Raw genomic sequence first — 23197 nt, forward strand, 5'->3', positions numbered from 1 at the left:
CTTATAGGAAGGAAAAGAATTGAAATAAGACTTAGAGTTTCCAAAGGTTATAGAACTTATTTACTGTAGCTATCGGGCTGGTTTGAGCTGAAGGAAATTATTGAATTGGAAAGTTTTAGGCAAAACGCTAGATATAGAGTTTTATAATATAATACTAGTTGGAAAATATTTTTGGTTAATTTTGAACGCAGCTACTCGAGTTCGCAAGGTCTATACAATTTCCCCCCGCTCCGATTCCATTTCTAGATCATAATATGGATCAAAATATGGCAAAAATCACATAGCAAATTACTAGGGCTTCGTCAATCATTAGCCCTAGCTTTCAACAATTGCATTCCTGAATAAAATAAAATGGTCAACCAAGGCTTCATCAATCATTAGCACTTGGTTTCAGCAAACCCAACATAAGCAAATAAAATAAAAGTGGAGTCCCAAGACATTCCAGCAATTAACTTCCATCATCCAGTAATACTTTATAAAATTATTTCAATGGCTAAGGGCTTCGTCAATCATTAGCCCTTAGCACCCAACCAGTAATTCTTGTGGCAACCAAGCTAACATTTCAAATGTTTAAATCTACTAACAGTTATTTAAAACCAAAGACCACATTTGCAGCAGCCTCCTACTCAAGTATTTGATCCAAAGCCAAGAAATTCCATCCATAATATCACATTGTCACCCCAAAATTCAAATGCATGACCATCTCAAGGTATTATAAAGCGAATTCAGTAGTAATACAATTTTTCCACAGCTCCAAAATATATAAAGAAATCCATACGTACTTCTTTATCAACCATGACTAAGGCTGGAAAATTTCCCGTTTATATCCATAGCTACACTTCACTATTTCCAAATCGAATTCCCAAGATTTCAAATGATTCATTGCCAAACAGTTTTTCACAGACTACGTGTGCATTTTGTCATGCATTTTGGGTTTCTAGCACTCCAAGGAAAACATTCTAAGGTCAAGTTGAAGATTCTGGTTCACAATCAAATTCGAGCAACAAGATTAAACATCCCAAAAAAAAATTCAAGAATCTGTCTTGCAAGCCACGGATGAATCATGCATGAAGGAATTTTCTGTTTTCACTTTATTTACTCAGGTGAAGCAGGCTAGTAAACTCTCACTTCCTCATGCAATTACTTAGCTAAACAATGCACAATTTCCGTTCAGTAGTTGAAGTTAAACCACTGTCATAAACTTCAAAATTTCCAGGTTCAAGTTAACGGCAATTCACAAAGAAATTCCAGCAATAACAAGGGTTCCAAAACAGAATTTTCTTTGGTTAAAAACAGAATTTTTGGTACTCTATTAGGACTTGAAAACACGTAGCTAGCTAGTAGAGGTTTCCAAATCAAATCCAGGTTCATACTACAATTGTACTCATCTAATCACAAATCCAGAATTTGTATCAACTAAGCTCGGATGATAGTTCATGAAATAATTTTTCTGTTTTCATTTTTATTTTCCTGGTTAGCCAAGCTACAAGACCTTATGCAAACTTCAATTAACATGTTGTTAACTAGTTAATCATATATATCAACTCATAAAATCCCCATAATACAGATTGAGAACTAAATATCTAATTCAAGGTCTCGGGAATCTTCAGGTCATACGAATCCCAATTCACTAAACCAGAATTTTTCCAAGTTCTTAGATTCATTGTCCAATCGTGTAACTCAACATGCAGGCCCTTAAGCATTTTATCTTCACTTGAATAATTAGGATTATAACCACAGCTTGACATAATTAAGTAATTTAAGCAAATCATTTCTCAACCAGTCTCGGTAGAAAATTTTTATCAAACCAGAATTTCTTAGGTTCCTTAGTTCATCAATCCACTTCATAGAATTAACATGCAGGGTCCTAGACATCATAAACATTAGGTTCCACTCGGCTAGTTACACTTGAGTGCTCAGGTTATCACAAGAAAACCGAATTTCAGTTGCATTTCCAATCCATTCTCTCGGCAAAATCATTCTCGATGAAACAGAATTTTCTAAGTTTCTAATTTCTTCGTCCAATCAAGTAACTCAACATGCATGTCCTTAAACATTTTATCCTCACTTGGATAGTTATGATTATAGCCACAGCTTGTCAAAAATTAGACAAATTAAGCACCTCCCTTCATAATCATTCACGGCGGAATCAATTTCCTCGAAACAGAGTTTTTCTTAAGCTTCTTAATACAACATCCGAACACATAGATTGACATGCATGGTCTTAAACATCATGTCTAGAGTTAAGTAATCGCATATAAATGCTCAGATTACTTCAGTTAATCACAGAATCATCTCACTGCAGTCCGCATAATCAAGAATTCCAGCAGCTTTGATTCTAATTGTTCCGGATTTTCCTTGGATTATCCGTGGAGTTAGATGCTCAAGTTCAACATGCAGTAGCTTAGCCACTGATTAACATTTTTAGTTTAGAAATCGATTTCAATAACAACATCTTTCAGCCAAAATTTCCAGAATTTAAACGATCATCCCTGGTGGCCTTAAAGTGGCCAGATTTTAAGTCCGTTAGAATTTTCTAACTTATCCATGCTCACTGTCAAATGCAAAGCTTAATCAACCTCTTAACCAGTTTAAATGGAGCTCAGAAATCACCTCACAGCAAGCTAAGTTCTCGGACAGAAAGTTTGAAAAGTTTCCCTTCCTCTCGGCTCTCACGCACGAAGCAGATTTTGGTTGCAGCTGGTGGATGTTACAGTCGTGAAGTGGAGTGACATGGAGGTGCAGAATGGGTGGAGCTTGCTCACGGTTTCTCTCTGCCTTCACTCTAGCTTCAATGTTTGCGGACATAACCAGAAATGGAACCGCACTCTCAGCTTCCTTCCTCACTCTCGGTCGATGATAACAATGTAATGGGGAAGTGTTATCTGATGTAGGAAGTGCGCAGAGGTTATGGAATGGAATTGTGAAGTGGTGCTGCGGTTTTGGGGATGGTTGAGTGTCGGCAGAGATGGTGTGCTGCAGTGGTGAAGGTGCCGGTTGGTCAGCTAGGGTGGTGGTGTGTTGAAATGGAGAAGAATGCGGTTGGCCGGCTGGGTGGTGGATGATCATGCTGTCCGAGGAGCTGTTTGGCTGAGCAGGGAATGGTTATGGCCGTGGGTAATTGTGTGACAATGTGAGGGTAGTTTAGTCTTTTCACTTCTCCTCCTATTATCCACTTAAGTCCTTGGTTCTAACTTAGCTCCAAAAATTGTCCCCAAATGTGGTTTGAAAGTCTAATTATACACTGGTGTACTTAAACCCTTTATATCGAATATTTATCGGTTGCACGTTAGTATTAAGGTTCCTAATAACGCTTAACAATCTTGCTTGATTAATGAAACTATTAAAATCAAGTTTGACCTTAATATATAAATCTAACATTTTATGTTAATACGAAAAAGAATAAAAATTTAATCTAGCTCTAAAAGTCTTAACTTCGTCTAGCAAAACCAAGAAATTTCATAACTTAGAAAAATTATATTAATTTTCACATGAACGTGTTTTTTTTTCGTACTTAATTGCAAACAAGTAAAAGTAATGCTAAAAATTGTTAATGAATAAAAGGAGTGCAAATGACATATGAAATGTTATTTTTATATGCATTTTCAGGGTTCTCACAGACTTACTGAAATCGTAACCCCTTTATCAATTATTTGTGGACATCCTGTCTCACTTTTACTTGCCTTTTATTGTCAGGCCTAACTTCAATAGGAAATCAGCATCCCGCTCAAGGAATTAGAAACTCAAGCACGAGGTAGCTTGATTGCCAAAGTCTCGTAGAAAAGAGAAAATTTTTTTTTTACCAACTTAACCCTTTCTTTTTTTCCTTCAAATTTCAGCAACCATACAGATTAAGGACTACACCACGCCGTTGCCCCATATTTCATTGACGGATGAGAAGGGAGGGTGTCAATCGAAAAATTTGTCATTATATGTGAACAAGCCAGCGATCGGTACCTTTGCTGAGCCTTTTATACCCCTTGAAGGATGCGTTCATCTTGAAGATTGAACTAGCAAGTAGACTAAGAAAGTGGTGGCACCATCAACTTTCTCCACTACGTTGAGGGAAGAAGAAGTAGTCGTATTGAACTCGTCACTTCATAATGGAAATTCAGAAATAGCCAAATTCATGCTTTCGTTCGTGGGATTCAATATGAACAACACTACATGGAAGATTCTTTCGTCCTTCTTTGGCGAGATGTGCTTCACCTCTCATTATTGGAGTGGGTCGAGGACATCCTTGGAAGATATAAAGAAGTACTCATACGTGTTGGCATATTTGAAACCGTTTATGCGTCGAGATTCTCCTACAACCACTGCGAAAATATCTTGCGAGTTTTCTTCAAATATTGGTGTCCCTCAACAAATACACTTCATATGCCCGTTGGAGAGTTGTCCATCCCACTTTGAGACCTTTATCGACTTGGTGGCTTTTCGATCGATGGCTCGTTCTTTGATGAAGTTGTTCTTTCAGCATAGGAACTTCTCACTCGTGACAAAGAAGGGAAGCCACTTCTTCCTAAGAATTGCAGGCATTTCTTTTCCGTTTACTACCACCTTTGGACGAACGACCAAGAAGTCTGGATGAAAGATTGGATCCGCTTCTGGTTCAAAAGAGAGACTAGGTATAGGGCTCCTCCGAACAGGACGAATAGAAGAAAGATCACATCTAAACCGAAAATGACCTATAATCTTTCTGGAAACGTAGAGCCTCATGACCTTGTTGATACAAAGGATTTCAACATCTCTTTTGATATATTGGATATCTCAGGATCTTTAAGAAAGGAAACATATATTGCGGCCTTCATAGCGTGTTGGATTTGCAAGTTTCTTTTACCAAACAAAAAGGTCGATCGCATCCGCCCAAGTGTCTTCAAGGTTGCATGCTTAATGGTCATAGGAAAACGATTTTGCCTTGTCATTCTCGTGCTTGTGAGTATATATCATGAGTTGAGGGAGATCATCTACACCCCTAACCTTGGAGAATGTGGGGTGACTTTTCCAATCCATTACATCTATGCTTGGATTGGCCAATATTTTGACGTATATTATGAGAATAATCAAGTAAGTAGCCACCATGCGCACATGATGAGATTTAGCGGTGAGAAAATGGTGATATTTTATGGTAAATCAGATCCGAGGAAATCTTCAAAGAAATGAATTCTTAATACTTTCCAAACTGTGTTGGACTGAGAATGAAGAAAAAGTGTTGACCGATGATGGATCCTTATCATCAAGGCTTACGAGCTACTTTATCAGTCAACGCTCTTGCCACTTAACTCTACGCAAGGATAATATCTTTATTATCGAAAAATATAATCCTTGTAGGTTTAGCAGACAGTTCGGCTTCTGTCAGGATATTCCAAATAACTTGAAAGAAATCACTCACACTTATACTTTGGGTGAGACTATTCAATTATGGGATTCCTCAATTCGCACGCAGACGCAATCTCAGATGACTATACCTACACATAGGAAGCATCCATTGATCACAAAAAACTATGATGCCTGGTGGTCAACACGATCAAACAGCGTCTCTTCAACTTCCTTTAAATTCACGATTAAAATCCCCTAACAGTCATCGAAGAAGGGCAAGGTTACTTCTATCAATGAGCCGATACATCACAACGGAGCTATAGGAACTGGAACATGTTTTACTGCATCTACCTTGCAGGAAGGCAAAATGACAGGCACTCGCCTGAAAAGTGTTGTCACAAAAAATAAACTTTCAAAAAATTTTCAATGGACTCCCAAGAGACGAACCTAGTGACTCCAGTAAAGAAGGCGCCATCCACCATTCCAAAATCTTTAACCAGGACTTCCATGGGAAAAGATGTTGAAATTGAAATATTGCATGATCACGATTCTATCAAGGCTATTGAAAAACAAGTAACTCAAGCCCAGAGCACCGGATCTACTCAAGGGGAAACCCATTCATTGGCAAGCGGTAGTAGCAGTTAAGATCGTTATTGAAATCGATCAAAGAAGAGGACATCTGCTGATTTTGAGGAGGTTTCCTTTATACCACCGTCGGTTGGAGTGTCGCCGCTTAATGTAATCATCTCTCCATTTTTTTCCCTTTTTGTAACCTTTTTTTTCTTTTTTATGTAACTTTTCCCCTTTTTTTTCTCTCAGCCCCCATTTCTTGAATTTCGCCAGGAAAATGTTGGTACCAATTCACCAATTGAACTTGAAACTGATGATACAATTTCAAACAAGAAAGGTGACGAAATCGTTATCAGCATTCCAAAAAAACTTGCCTCCAGTGGAGGTATCTCATCAATATATAAGAAGGAGCTGACTAGTTCACACGAGATCCGGAAAAGACCTAATGTAGTATTGGTCTCCGAATTTCATGGCCAAAATTTGATCCAGGCACATCGAAGGAAGTACTTACAGAGTTTGTGGATGGATTTTCACACACAGATTCTTGACACTCTTATTGAGCAAATCTCTTCTTTAAAAGTATGTGCAGAGAAAATTATTGCAGAAATCACAAAGACGGATCCTACTAATGATCTTCCTTTAAAAGACTATTTGATAGAATTGTTTGCCAAAATAGAGACGTACGATATTTTGACATCTTTATCATGGAAAAAGATAAGTAGAGAAACACATGTAAAACTCCGTTCCAAAGTGACCGCTCAACTCGGAAGAGCCAAGGCAAAGAAAGAAGAACTAACTTGTCATTTGCAAAATATGAAAGAAAAGTTGCAATCTATTGAAGATAGGAAGAAAGTTCTGTAACAGGAACTTATTGATTTTGAAAAATAAGGCATGGAAATCAGCTCGACCATCGATAAAAAATATGAAATCTTCAAAGAGATCCAGACTGAAATAAGCCAAGCACATGACGAGCTCTCTTCTATTGAAAATACTAGTCTCTTGACTGATGACGCGGTGAAGGAACTTGAAAACATGAAGTCTGCACTGGAATCATGCAAAATAGATGTAGTGGGCTACAAATTTGACATTTAGACTTTTCACCATGTCTTTTTTTCCTGAATTTTTCCTTCATTTTTTTTTCATGTAATGAAATCTTCTATAAATGGTAAACTACTTTTCGTTCCTTAGTTTTTTTTTAAGATAAAAGAACTCAAATGTAGCATTTTATTTTATTTTATTATTTTGTTTAAGGAAGAGCAGATCTTTTCAAGGAAAAAGGATTTGGTTTGGAGTGGTGTAACTGAACTTAGAAGTTACCCTCTAAATTGCCTACGTATCCCCAGAGGGAATCAAGTCACACGTAGTTCTTGCCGTTCACATTTTAATCTCATGCAGGTCAAGAATATCTATTTGTTTACTATCTTAAACTTGGTGGAGCGTTTCAGCCCTTTAACCACATACTACACTATTGGCGGTTGCCATCCACAGTTTTAGCTCATGCGGGCCAAGAGCAACATGCTGTTCTGATTATGCATAGTACCTTTTTAAATATTTACCGTTAATGGGGCCAACTCTTAATCCATTCTTAGCAACCAATTCATACGAACCATATGTATACACTTCTCGCACAACATATGGACTATCCCACTTAGGAGTCTTCCTTTGTCTGTCATGAGTGAGAATGATTGCTCTTCGAGCGGCGAGTACTAACTCTCCAATTTGAAAAGAGCGAGATCGAGACGAGCCTGATAGCACTCAATCCGTTGCTAAGTTTCCAATCTTTTTTCATCGAGTGCTTCTAACTCCTCAAGGCAAAGACGAACATTATCTTCTTCACTGAACCCTTTTTGAATCGCAATTCTTAGCGAAGGTATTTGACACTCAAGTGGAAGAATATTTTCAACACTGTAAACAAGCGCGTATGGGGTTACTTGCGTGAGAGTTTGAAAAGTAGTTCTATATGCCCAAAGAGCTTCTCCAATTCGAAAATGCCAATCCATTTTCGATTTATCCACGATTTTCTTCAACAGATTACATAATGTCTTGTTGAATGCTTCAGCGAGTCCATTTGCAACAGCATGGTATATGGAAGAGTTGTATTATTTGAAATGAAACTTTTCACAAAATTTATTCATTGCTATATTGCAAAAATATTTACCATTATCGGTGATGATATAACGTAGGACTCCATACCAATAAATGATGTATAAACGAATGAAATCCACTACATTCTCATTTTTGACCTCTTTTAGCGGAACTACTTCAACCCACTTTGAGAAATAATCTGTAGCTGTCAAAATAAAGATATGTCCACCAGAAAATTTTAGAAGCGGTCCAACTATATCCAAACCCTAAGTATCGAACGGCCAAGAAGCTACAGTTGGGTGCAATGGTTCAGGAGCTTGATGGATGAAATTGCCATGGAATTGACAAGCTTGACATCCTCTAGCAAAGTCGATGCAGTCCTTCACCATCGTTGGCCAGTAATATCCCATTCTCTTAATGCGAAAGTGTAATTTCAGACCAGATTGATGAGCACCACATATCCCAGCGTGACCCTTCTCCATTGCTTGCATAGCCTTATCTTCTCCAAGATATCGTAAAAACACTCCATCATATGATTTTCGGTAAAGCATCCCTTTGTAATAAATAAAACGTGGCGCTTGACGACGTACATCGACCCTTTTCTTGGGATTTTCTGGTAACTTTTCATGATTAAGGTAATCAATGATGAGATGGCGTCAATCCTCCTTTTCAATCTCATGGACAAAAATATAATAGGCATTTTCTTCCCCACAATTATCTTCTTCATCGAACATCGGAGGTATGACCCAATTTTGATTTCGATGAAAAGATAAAGTGATCATGAACGCCAATCTTGCCAAAGAGTCAACTTGTTGGTTGAAATTTCTAAGGATATGTTCTATAGTGACATTGTCTAAATATCCCATGAGTTGTTATGCATACTTATAATATGTGATCAATTCAGGTTTCTTGACATCATAAATGTCAAGAAATTGATTTACCACTAATTTTGAATCGTCATAGATTCTAAGATGCAACTACTTCATGTCTACAACCGTTTCAAGATCGAGAATTAACGTCTGATATTCGGCCACATTGTTTGAACACCGACGTGTTAAGGTGAAAGAATATGGCAATATATCTGTTTCAAGAGTATAAAAGATAACTCCCGCACCAACTCCATCACTGTGAGCAGCTCCATCGAAATACATCGATCACGGAGATTCGACCATAAACATTTCTTTATCGGGGAGTTCATTAGTCAACTCCTACCCAGCAGGCACGGGATGATCGGCTAGAAAGTCTGCCAATACTTGCCTTTTGACAGCCTTCACATGTATATAAATAATTTCGAATTATTGAAATTGAAGGTACCATCTCGCAAGTCAATCAGACAGTATAGGTTTTGTCATGACATAATTAATGGGATTGGACTTGGATATGAGTCGAACAGTGTGTGCTTGAAAATAATGTTTCAACTTCTAAATGGCAAATATAAATGTCAAACACAGCTTTTCGATGGGTGTGTAATTCAACTCATTAGATGTCATTATTCGACTCAAGTAATACAGTGCATTCTCCTTACTTTCATCATTTTCTTGAACAAGTAAGACCCCAATCGACAGTTCTTGGGCGGAAATATAGATGATCAATGATTTTTCTGGAATTGGCGCAGCTAACACAGGGGAATTCATGAGATACGTTTTAATGCTTGTAAAAGTATTTCTATACGCTTCATCCCACTCGAAGGGTACCACTTTTTTCATCAGTCGACTGAAGGGTTGGTATCATCCCGCCAAATTAGAAATAAACCTCCGGATGTAAGCCAACTTTCCTTGAAAACTCGTCAATTCATGGATATTTCGCGATTCAAGCATGTTCATAATAGCATCAATTTTAGATCAATCGACCTCTATTCCCCGTTGATGAACGATGAAACCAAGAAACTTGCTAGAAGTGACCCCAAATGCGCACTTGAAAGGATTCATTTTCAGTTGGTATCTCTGAATGCGTTGAAAAACTCTTCGAAGGTCTTAAATATGATATTCTCGCTTCTTTGATTTCACTACAAGATCGTCAACGTAGTATTCCACATTTCTATGAAGCATATCATCAAAATTCTTTGCATTGCCCTTTGATATATCACTCCAGTATTTTTCAAACTAACGACATCGTTTTATAGCAATAAATTTCCTTGGAAGCGCAAAAGGTAGTGAGCTCCTCGTCCTCGGCTGTCATGCGTATCTGATTGTAGTTAGACGATCCATCTAGAAAAAATAGTACTTCATGTCCTGTTGTAGCATCTACTGTTAATTCTGTAATGGGGAGTGGAAAATCATCTTTAGGGCAAGTCTCATTTAAATCTCGAAAATCAACACAAATTCGGATTTGCCCATTTTTCTTCCTCACAGGGACAATACTTGAAATCCATGTTGGATATTTCACTTCTCATATGAATTCAATCTCGATCAATCTATTTATCTCATTTTTTATCAGAAGAATCAATTCGGGTCGAAAGCGTCTTTGAATTTGCTTGACAGGTTTTATTTCTCGCTTGACAGACAAATTATGAACAGCGATCCTTGGATCCAAACCAGGTATTTCTGAGTAATTTCAGGCAAAGACATCTTTAAATTCGAGTAGCAAATCAACATATTCTTTCTTTTCTTCAGCGTTATACAAGAACTTATGTAAATTGGGCGAGGGTCGTCACTTATGCCAAGGTTAATCTCTTTTAACATATCGACTGTATTTTTTACTCCTTGTTCAAATTCAAAGGGAGCGTCATCCGCATCTTCTTCTTCTTTTTCAGGATCACTAATTGTAATATGATGGCAAGAATCAATACTTTCTTGACCCTGTTTTTCAAAGATGGTTTCGATCCTTACGTTAAACAAGTTTTCATATTGCATAAAAAAATTGGAAACTCGTTTTCTCAGACCATTCTTCTTTATTGGAGTAAAATTTTCTCCCTTGACAACTTGATATTCTTATTTTCTGCTGCATAATCTCTCATATACGGATGGTTTCAAATTCTTCAATTGCGGGTCCAGTCTATCAAATACAGAAGTGTACTTTGACTTATTTCGCAATCTATCGAAAACGGACATCTTTCGACTTATGACCTCCATTTTTTCGTTCACATAGTTACAATTTGCCCTTTTGATCATTATACGAACAGGAGAAGGCGGTTGATAACCAAGACCCATTGATGAACTTTCAACATTATAGTCTCTTTCTTTCAACATTTTTTGCGTAGGCATCAATCTATGAATCTTTTCGCCAGTCACTTCAGGAGGGAGTTTGCCCAATGCATTCTTCTCATTTGGGTTATAACCTGCCTTACCAAGAAGTCTATATGCGTTTGGATCAAAACTTTTTTGAATCCGATTAGTTGGTAGTGAATAATGTTCCACTGTCGGTTCTTCTTTGGAACGGACAAACCCTTACAAGTTCGCTTTCTCACTTTTAACAGGCTCTATTTTGGTGAGCGGAATATTTAATGCGTCATTCCTAATAAAAGAAGACTGACCTTTTTCTCTCTTTGATTTTAGAATATAACGCAAAATGGGTACTTTGGAATCTTAACTTTCTTCCCTTACTGATTATTTTCTTTTTGCTTCTTTTTGCAGATAAAATTTGGCGTTGGCAAAGTGAGTTTCAGCCTCAGTGAAAGGTTTATCATCGGCAGTAACTTTTTTAACTATACTATTTCGATAATATTTAAAACATTGATGAAAAGTAGACGGTATAATTTCATTCTCATGAATCCAGAGTTTTCCCAAGAGTATGTTATTATAGGTTTGGCATCAATAATATGAAATAACGCACTTGAAGATAATTCACCAATGAGCAATTCAAGTCTTATGAGGCCAATTGCTCTTTGCCCTCCTTGATTAAATCTTTGGATCATGAGGCGGCTCTGAGAGAGCTCATTGCTTGAGATTTTCAGTTCTTTCATAGTGCGTACGGGCATGATATTGACAGCAGATCCCCATCAATTAGTATCCAATTCATCTTTTATTTTCAGACATATGCACTAACAAACAAAGGTCAATTGTGAATTTTGAAATCAGCTGTTAAATCGTCATCATAAAAAATGATAGTCGTTGCACAATCTACCGATGATTTATCATCAATTTTGAGTTTTTTCTCAACTTCAGTGCTAATTTGTGCAACTTGAGGATTTTCAGCCTTGATGACGTGACAAGAAATAGAATTATCATCATCGTCACTTAAATACCCCTTGTGCATAAATTCTCTTAGTGTAACAGGTTGTTGAACCTCTTGAAAGACCGGATGATTTGAAGAGATTGGTGTTACTGCCACTCCTTTTTGTTTCTTTGTTGCATTTCGTTGTTCCATTGTCACTTTAACTTTTGTCGAACGAATACTTTTTGAAACGGCATACTTCTTTATTTTTGGCTTGCAAGTTCCCTTTCGGGTGACTAAAGTCCATCCTTCATTGTCATCTTCAATAACATGTTCAATTGAAGATTTTTCAAGTTCCCTTTTTACTGACAGAGCACTAGTTGATATGAATAGAACTTCTATCGAACAACACACAGACCCAAATATTATTGTTGTTTGGTTTGCTAATACTTTATTCTCCTCGAGGAGGATTTTTCTTTGACGAGCTAATTCCATAATTTTGTCTTTAAAGACAAAGCATTTTGTGAGAGGGTGACCAATCAGTCGATGATAACAGCAATAATTTGGATCATTGACTTGACCAACTTCCTCTGGACGCTTTATTTTGGGAAGTTTAAGAAGTTTCTTCTTGAAAAGATCATCTAACATCCCTTGTAAATCAGATTCAAGGAATGTGTATTTTTTTTTTCTTGTATCTCTTTTAGAGTGGGTCTTCTTATCCACTTGTTTTTGGAGGAGTCTAACTTTTCAGTGATCTTTCGGCTCAGCTTGGTAGCAATCTTCATGAGAGCTGTATTTATTGCCATGGACTCTTTGTTACCGAGTCTTGGAGGAAGTTTGCCCCCTTTTTTATTTTTTTGTCTTTCATTGCTTTGACTTGGCGGTTGTACTCGCGAAACTTGAATAGGAAGCCCATCAATTGCATTGGCTGTGATACTCAATTCTATATCATGAGCGCGAGTAGCTAATTCTTCAAATGTGTTTGGACATATACCTTGTAGAATGTAACTTAAGCTCCAATGCATCCCTCGAATACACATTTCTATGGCAGAGGGTTCAGACAGTCTATCTTTATAGTTAAAACTCAAACTTCTCCATCTATCAATGTAGTTGACTACATGTTCATTCTTCCATTGGTGAGTGTTAGTCAACTCCAACATACTAACGGTTCTTCTAGTACTGTAAAAGTGATTCAAGAACTCTTATTCAAGCTGTTCCCAACTGTCGATGGACCCCGGTATGAGATCAATATACCAATCAAATGCGTTGCCCTTCAAGGACCGAACAAACTGTTTGACTAGCAGGTCATCATAAGTTCTAGCATTATTGCAGGTCTCGATGAAATGGGCCACATGTTGTTTTGGATTGCCTTTTTCATCGAATTGTTAAAACTTAGGTGGTTGATATCGAACAGGCATTGCTAGGTTGTCAATTCTAGCAGTGTAAGGTTTGGAGTAGGTGAAACTTGACTTTGAGACACCTTCTTTTTTGTCTTTAATCACGTCTTCAACGAGCTCCTTCAGTTGTTCTACGGGAATAGTGCCTTCGGCGGTCATATATACTTTTTTCACCTTGTCCTTGCCTTTAGAGGAGGAAATTTCACACTCTTGGTGTTTATTAGGATTCACATGATTTCCTTCAGAAATGTGATCTTTCTAAGTGAGCAGTTGAGCGATAAGAGCATCTTGATCCTTGATGTGTTTCATCATGATCTCCATCATCTTGGACATGTTCGAAACTTATTTTTCGAGATTTAAAGTGTTTGTCATCATAGCAGGCATTACAGCACAAGAGACAGCGGGATCTTCAATAAAAAATTTTGATTGAAGAGTTTCATAGGAAGAGACTAATCCGGTGCTTGATGAATCATCATCATACTTAGAAAATTTGAATTTGGATCCAAGTTCGAGCATGGCGAGAGCCTTTTCAATCGAGACAGGAACGTCTTTGATCCCCACTGTGGAAGAAGAGCTCATTGGTGATGTCGAACCAAAGATGGGAATTGATGCCGATGGAGCTTCCATGCCACTTTGGGTGGAGGCTCTCGTCATACTCCTTGTCGCAGGACCAATAGCGTTAGTATTGGTGGCAACAGGTGTAGCTTCTTGAATAGGTTTGGCATTAGCAGGTTTGGAACGAGCAGTCGTGGGCTTGTTGCTCTTTGGTACCATTAGTGATATATGTAGTTAATTATTCGAGAAGAACAAATGGAAGGCAGAGATGGTCCCATCAAGCATGCCAAATATTTGTACTCGATTAAAATTTCAAATCTGCAAAACGACAAAAAAAAAAAAAGAAATACACGACAAATATGTAATATATAAATTTGGAAAACTATGTGGGTACAATCTCTGAAATTTTCTCGAACTCATAGGGAGCTTCCTTCGATTCTTCTCCTCGAACGCCAATTCAAGGGCTTCGCAGCTTGTTTTTGGATCAATCACCGATTCCTTCAAATTTTGATATAGAAGATTTGAAGAACTTGAAAATATTTGAAGGTTCAAACCTTGATATATGGAGGACTTGAAGAGCTTGAAGACCCAGACTTTCGTAGATTGGAGCTTTACTACTTGAGTGTATGAGATGCCTCCTGATGTGTGTGTGTCCCTGACCTGGTAGAGAGACTCTATTTATAACTGTGATATGAGGTAGAGGTTGAAAGCCTGCATACCACTTTACTTGTCTTACAAGACGTGCAGTCATATTAGAATTGTGCAGTCAAATATTATCTCTTCATTTTATATTTATTAATAAAGAGATAAGTAATTCCTCGATTGGCCAAACTCGTGGGGACACGTGACGTGGCGTTGTTTGACTGGACAAGCTATTGCAGTATATAAGAAATATATATGAATTAAACAATTCTAAATATTATTTTTTTAATAAGAAATAAATATTTAGATATTCATCTGTAATTTGCCAAGTCATAAAGACATGCGATATGGTATAATTTAGTTGGTAAAGATATCCCGACCATTTCAATTGATTGAAATACCTCAACTTGACACATGACAAAATATAATTGACCATTAATAACTAATTTTTTCAAGTGTTCATTACATATGGTAATATCCGATTGGATAAAAACAATCCATAAAAATAATTTATAGACCAATGATAATGTTGAGAATTTAATTAAAATTCCATTGCCTACATTTGCATTATCAACACATTTTTCAATCATCTTTTTATCTCACATACATCATATCAAAAAAGTACTACAGTACTTTTTCACAAAATTATCTCAAATAATTTACAATTCAAACACAGTGACAACCTTCAACTTTTGAAGGTTGTTACTAACATGCAAGTTCACTAAGCCTATTGTCAAATTAAATGTTCTGCTACAATTGTTGGAAATGCCGTGACAATGCTATATTTGCAATGATCAATTGTAGCTCTTCAAGACAAAACTCAGTGGCAACCTTTAATTTGCAAGTTCACTAAGTGACGACTATTTTGTCACTGAATACTAGGACCGATAGTGACAAGTCCAAGTTGTCACTGTAGATTTTAAATTTGTGATGACTTTAACTACATTTATGACAAAAAAATATGTGAAACAATGACAAGAAAAGTTGTCATAGAATGATCACCATAAATGACGACTTTATCCTCGTCATTGAATAACAAGATTTTGTGATGACTTTCACCTATTTGTAACATAAAATTAGTGATAACCATGTGACAATGGAAAAAGTCAGCACAATACTCGTATAATAACGACTTGTTGGTTTTTAGTGACGACTTTTTATTGTTACAAAAGGCCAAATTTCTTGTAGTGTTTGTTTTTGTGGTGTGTTCATATCAAAACCTATTTACTAACATGTCTAGTTGTGTTTTAACCCAATTTGACCCATTTAACTTTTTTATATAGAAATTATAAATAAATCATCACAAAAGAGTAAAACATGAGTCTCTTTCAAGAAAATATGAGATGTTCTCTTAATCTTTTCTAGTTGTAACTCGTCATTAAATATTACTTATATAAGTTTTGAATGTATTATCATTTTATTAACAATTAACAACAAAGTTAGTTTCACTTTTGTTTCACAAAATTGAAAAACTTTTAGAAAAAAGAATGGACAAAACTATGGAAGAGAAAAGTAGTATAAGCAAGAATATATTTAAAAAAATGAGACAAAAAGAGCAGGAAATTTGTAGAAAAGTGTTGAAGTAAGGCTAGAAAAGAATATGCAGTCACAAAATAAGGAAGGATAGATAAGTATCAGCATTTAATCAAAAGGTAAGTATTTGGAGACTAAAGAATGAAGGCAGGAATAAAAAACTTGGACCATATAAGCAGTATAAACAATGTTTTTAATCAAAAGCAGTATATAAGCAAAGTTTTAAACTTGGACTGTTAAGTGAATTGGATGAACTTTCGATTTATAGTTCAAACCGTTTCAACTTAGTTCAAATGTTTTTCTATTTTTATTCTTTACATAAATTGGATGACTTTAAATTTTTTTTTTTAAATTAGTATAAAGAGGCTCAAAAATCTGATTTTCATCAATTCTGACTGATTCGACGGCCAGTTTTTGACTGGATTTGCTTGCTTCAATTGATTTTCTAAATTGACCAGTGAACTGAATCTGTGCTACAATTTGAATTGGCTGGTCCTCGATTTTCAAAACACTAACTATGAGAAGAAATCACAAAAAAAGGGGAAATGGGGAACAAATGTGGTTTTGGTTACTCCAATTAATTTTTATTCATAGTGATATAACCCTGAAGTAATATGCAATTAATGAGTGTGAGATAGTATTGTTGGTCACCATTGATCGAACCCTTTATTGAGAGAGCAACGGAGAAATGTTGTTCTTAACAAATTTAAAGTATAGTACTTTTCAATTTTGAAGAAAGGAAAAGTTTAATATCGATATTTAACCCATAAACTTCTTTGGTTGATAGAGAAATTCGCTTTATGGAAGAGTTAGCCACACAAGGTAGTTTAAAGGATATTTGAAATCCATTCATTTCAAATTCTACTATTCACATCCAAACACACTTCCAAATGAATCTATAAGGTATAATTAACTTCAAAATTAGACAATCAACAAAATTCACAAAATAAATCCAATAACCAAACAATTACAACTAACATAGAAGGTGAATCAATTTCAACATCCCGGACAATTTAAGCACTTGCAAGAAAGGAAATCTCAAATATCTAAAGTTTAAAAGAATAACACATAGAGTCAAATTTGACTATGGAGACAAAAGGTTATGTCTTGTAGTCCTCCGTAGGTAACTCTAAAAGCACATAATATTCTCCTGTATCTTGTATAACAATGCAACCAATTGTATTGTGATCATTGAAGTAATGAGTGAAATTCTCGTAATCCCCAAATCATATGGATATGATATTGGTGGCGGCGTCGGTATTCTCGAGTGATATTGATCATACGAAGCTAATTTACCATTAAAGAAATGCACGCATTATGACTTTTAAGTCTCACACCTTCGATTACTCGCAATGCTTTTGTGCAATTTTTCATGGCATTCTTTAGAGCAACTAGTTTTGAGTCTTACTACAATAATCTGAAATAGTGTGATCAATCAAGAAACCTAATAACCACAATTTCAAACCATAAATTACAGAAAACATAAGGACTACTGACAGTTACAAAATCAAAAGCATGATTTTTCATTGCCAAACCTTGTTACGTGGAGGGAAAAAAATAAAAAGAAGCTTGAAAACTATTTTAATATTTAAGCAGCATTACAAAAAAGCAACTAAAGATAATCCAAACTCTAGTAATTCAAGAGAAATTTGAAGTTTCCACCATGCAAGACCCTAAAAATAGGTAGCATATGTATTATTCCATGAGTAGCATTGCATTTTCATATAGTTTTATATAAGTTCATGAGAAGAGGCAAAAAAGTGTGCATGTGTGCACACATGTCTATTTGTTTGTAATGATGACTTCAATGTTTGTTAAGTTACTCTCTACTTTATAAACCAAACTCATTATGCTATAGCAATATAATTTAATCAATTAACTATTTTACCTCTTGGAAGCAAGACTCTGGTTACTAGGCCAACTCTAGTGGTTCTAATCTCTTGTACTTACTGTATAATCACAGTAAACACATATTCTTTTAGATTATCATGAATTTGAAATTATGGTTGTCGGTAATAAAACACGTAGAATAATTTAGCATCATGTTGATAGATGTTTTAGAAACATTTTGGTTGAAAAAATGATGTGGTACGGAATCGTAAGAAAACCCACAACAATTGGTAGAAATCAACCAAAGTTTGATTAATATTTGATAAAGGCATGAATACAAAAGTCCTAAAATGCCTATTTATAAGTTACAACAAGTTAAATTAAAATAGGAAATAAAAACTATTAAAACCCTAAAGGGAACGAAAGTCACGTCCAATTGCCATTGTGTGTGGATTCTGTGACGCCCCCACTTCTCCCAAGGGCGAACCCAAGGGTATCCGCGGAACGCCTGCCTAGCTCTCGCCAGGACTCGAGACAAATCAATTCAAACTTAACAATATATAACAATTTATACCAGTCTAATAAGGAAAAATCGCTTCCATAAACGAATATCCAAGTCTTGTACCACGTGTTCAAAATACATCCGTTATCCAATTCTTACGTCAGGATCCAAAAGATACATCAATTCCCAAATATATACAATAGCCAAAATGTCTAGTCAATTACAATTGAAACCCTAATACAAAAGTACATCCAAAGGGTTCCAACGAGTTTCACTCCATCCATTCCTATTAAGGAAAACAAATCTACGGGGTGAGCGAAACGCTCGTGAGGCCAAGAAAACACACATGCAAGCACGTTGTCCAAATAACAATCCCAATATTCAAGTAATTTACAATTCGAGCGAGAAAAATAAACAGAAACAATTCAAGGATATAGGAGCTCTCAGGAGCTATTTTCCTCTTGCTTCGCCACGGCTCGATCCGATACCCCCTCGTGATGACACTCCGTTATCCTGGTGGGTATTTTATCCGTAGAAACTTCACTTATTACTTCCTCCGACCAACATTCCACCCTCTCGGATCCGAAACCAAACACGCACGAAAAAGGCGATACTCGTCGAGTATGCCACACGAGATCTCAAGAGATCAAGTTTTGATTTTTGAACACGCACGGAAAGGGCGATACTCCACGAGTATGCCGAACAAGATCTCAAAAGATCAAGTTGTGTTTTGTTATTCTCTTGGTTTATCAAACTTCTCGACCAAGCCCATGCCGGCTCGAGTTGTAAGATTGGTTAAGAGAATTGGGCGTCCCCATAAGTCGAGGAGGTTCACTCCACCCGACAACAAGACACGCACGACATACACGACATGCATGGCAACACGACACGCACACGGAAACGGGTATATTTTAGTCGACGAGATTCACTCAATCGACTTTGAAAACCAAGTTAATACAAGTAAAGTTCAAGTAAAGGAGAGCGAGTGCGATAAAGTACACACTCGTCTCATCAAGTGATATTCACGTATATAAGCAGGTAAATCAAGTAAACACGACAAGTCAGGCAACTTGACAACTACACCAATTTCAAAAAGTAACTTGAGCAGCAAAAAATCTTTAGTTGTCCCCTCCGGGATTCTTTTTCAAGACTCAGCCTGAGCACCTGAAGCAATTAACAAGTATTTTTCACTCACATTCACGTATTAATCAAGAAAGGAGTTACGCTCATTTGGCGACTAGTCAATACCTCAAACAAGACCTTAGCACTTCAAAATAAAGTGTTCAAAAGTGAGGTTTTATTAACACAAGAAAAAAACTGATTTAACTTCCAGGAAATCAAGTTTAAAAGCGATCAATTATCATCAAGAAGGAAGTAACAAGTTTTCAAAATTTTCATTTCTAAGAAAATCAGCAAATTTTCAGCTTGACGCAGTCAAATTTTAGAAATATCAGATCTTGCACTCAGTAGGTCCAAAAATATATAAAAACTATTGGTACCTTGGTAAACCTCTTAGAAAGTACTAAAAGTTCTTAAAAGACACTTTTCATGAAGTCTAAGTGGAAGGTATTCAAATGAGCTTTGAAAGTACATGGTTCGGCGTTACAAGGCAGAATAGTTGGGATTTCGGCCAATTTTTGGAAATTCGGCACGATTCACATGTTGCAACCGAGCCTCTGAATTTACAGCTCAATTAGTGTTAACAAGTGAGGTTTATTTAACAAACAAGCGGATTCCAAGAATTCGGACACAGTTTCGAATACCGAGATACGGTAGCTCAAAGTTGAGGAAGATTCAAGACTGAAGAAGAATTTCCAGTTTTGAACCTCCAACACTAGCAATTTAATTCGGTATCGAAACGAACTTGAATTGGTGCCAAAATTGGCAGTATTTTACTCCTATATGCAAGGTATTCCTCTATCAAATTGTAGGGAAAAATACCCTCGGGAAGGTAGTTAATTAGTCAACCAAATTTCAGGAAAAATTCTAAGGCAATCTGCCTTGTGACTTTCATTTCACAATTTCAAATCGTTTAACCAAGAAAACTATCCGAACATGGTTCATTTGTGAAACAAAGGTCTAAGACACATCCATGATACCTTTGGTAAGTGATGAGCATCAAGAACTTCAATTAATAAAATCATTCCCAAGTTTTGCCCCAAATCAGTCCAAATACTACGTTTTTCCAAAACAGGGCAGTCCTCTTGTTTTAGTCACAACTCAATCAATTTAACTCAGAATGAGGCATGGTTTATGGCGTTAGAAAATACATTCACGGGACTAAAAGTTCACAGAAGGAAATGTTCTGAAATTTGGCAAGCAACCAGCTCAAAATTGAGCCTCAAGTTGCTGCCTCAACAAGCCATTCCAGCAAATCCGAGAGACAGGACAGCTAACTTAAAACGTTTGGTTAGGATCACTCACAAAGAATCAGAATGTACATTTTATCTCAAATTAAAGCTAGGAATGTCTAGTTTCAAACGCCACCGACGGCACTTGATTTCGACACCCGAGGACAGAGTTATGGCCAAAATACCACCACTGGACAGTTTTACCCGAAAATAATTTTCTAGCATGCCTAGTTCATGAATAAATTCATTTGCCCATCCAATCGTTAATGTTTTCCAACGAAAATTTCTACACACATAATATAACATATACACATCAGGATCATGCCAATAAATCACCAAAAATGGGCCTTATCATGGCCGAACAAAACAGGGGCAGATTCGGCAATTTCTGGTCATGACCTCTACTTGAGTTCCCCAACAATAACACTCCATAAATTCATCATTATAACCATTAAACTACCATTAAATCCAACATTGATCCTCAAATCAGCAACAACAACCCAAGTGTGGAATACAAAGAGCCCACTATCACATTTTACATCCATATCAAGCTAACCAAATGCATGCATGAACTTAACAAGGTAAGATAGCTTCCAAACTTCAAGTTTCCAAGAGTGGATCATCACTTACTTTGGGTTGATGTTCAGCAGAATTTTCGGCCCTCTATTACCCAGAAAAACCGTGATTTCCAGCCCTTGTTTTTGCAGCTCAAAATGCTCCCCCAAGTGTCAAGCTAGGTGTGGTGCAAGTTTGGTTGAATTTGGAGATGATTTGGGGTGGTTTTGAGTGAGATTAGTGAGCAGAAATTTTGAAGCAATGGAGTTAGAGAGAGGAGGGTGTTTGGTCGGCTATGAGGAGAGAGAAGATGGAGAGAAATCTGATTTCCTTTAGCTTCCAAGAGAAGGTGAAATAAGTGGTGTAAATTCACCCAAAAGTCAACTCTCGTTAGGGGCCGTTTGGTGCGATTACGGTCGATTTTCTCGCGCGTTTGGTTCACTAGTGCACTGAACCTCCAATGCATTTATATTCATGTAAATATTATTCACTCTTAATTGTCCCGATATAAGGGTCTAAAGTCCCTCAAATAAAGTCGCGCGTGTGAAAACGCGTACCGTCAATTTTAACGATATATAACGCGAAACTTCCGAGAAATTCTTATAACGATTGTACTACTAACTATCACTTGAGTATTTATTCATAAGATTACCTATTTTAGGACCATAGTACAAGTCTTCAATATTCCAAGCTTATTGTGCTACTACGCGGATAAAATCTCCAAGTACTATTCACTATTTTTACTAAACGTACTCCAGGAAATTAATTTTCAGAACGAGTCATTTTAAAAATATAACGAAGTTATATTTCCATGTATTTAGGTCTAATAAGGCTAGAAAATATTCCTCGAAGCAAAAATCCAATTAAATAATTTATTAAGCCATAAATTAGGCATAAAATAATAGTTTTTACGAGTCCTCACATCCTCTCCCCCTTAAGAGAATTTCGTCCTCGAAATTCACACTTAGGATAACAGTCATACCCCTTAATAGTCACACTTATCAGGTCAAACAATAACTTACCTTCTGCAACCCATTTCACAATTTCTACTCACCCAATTAGTAGTCAAATTTTGATTCTATCTCATGAATCTAGGATTTTGTAAAAGTGTGCGTCGTACTATAGTCACTTAGAACCTTAACTAAACAATAGAAAGCAAAAATCATACCTTCAATGACCTTAACGGGATTGGAAACCTGTTGATAGCCTAATGCATAAACCCTAGCTGGTGCTTTAGATCGACTTCCTCCAGCACTAGACTGCTTTGCAGTTGACTTTTCAAGCCTTTGAGTACTACCTCCTTCATTCGGTATACTTGGACAGTTCGCGATCTGATGCTCAGTGCTGCCACAATACAAACACTTTCCCGATTTCTTCCAGCACTCATTCTCTGTATGGTTAGGCTTGCGACAATAACCACAAATAACTTGAGGAGCCACAGGCTGACCACTTGGAGGAGTCTCTCTCGGTTGATCCCTTCCATTGTGGCCTCCTCTTGATTGAGTCTTTTTTTGTGTACCAGGTGTCTCTACTCCTCCCGTTCCTTTTTCCTTTTTAGAAGGTGAGGCACCCTTATCTGCTTGTCCAAGAGGATGACTAGAAGTGCCCCTTTTCTTGGCATGAAAATCCTTAACTTGCAGCCTTGCACTTTCGACTCTCTGCGCCTTCTCTAGGGCTTCAGTGAAAGTAGAGATTTGGGCCGCTGCTAACCCCTCTTGAATCTCCACGTTAAGTCCTTGTACAAATCGCCTTATCCTTCTCCTCTCAGT

The sequence above is a fragment of the Coffea eugenioides genome, chromosome 6 (assembly GCF_003713205.1).
Source record: "Coffea eugenioides isolate CCC68of chromosome 6, Ceug_1.0, whole genome shotgun sequence".
In the NCBI taxonomy this organism is placed as follows: domain Eukaryota; kingdom Viridiplantae; phylum Streptophyta; class Magnoliopsida; order Gentianales; family Rubiaceae; genus Coffea; species Coffea eugenioides.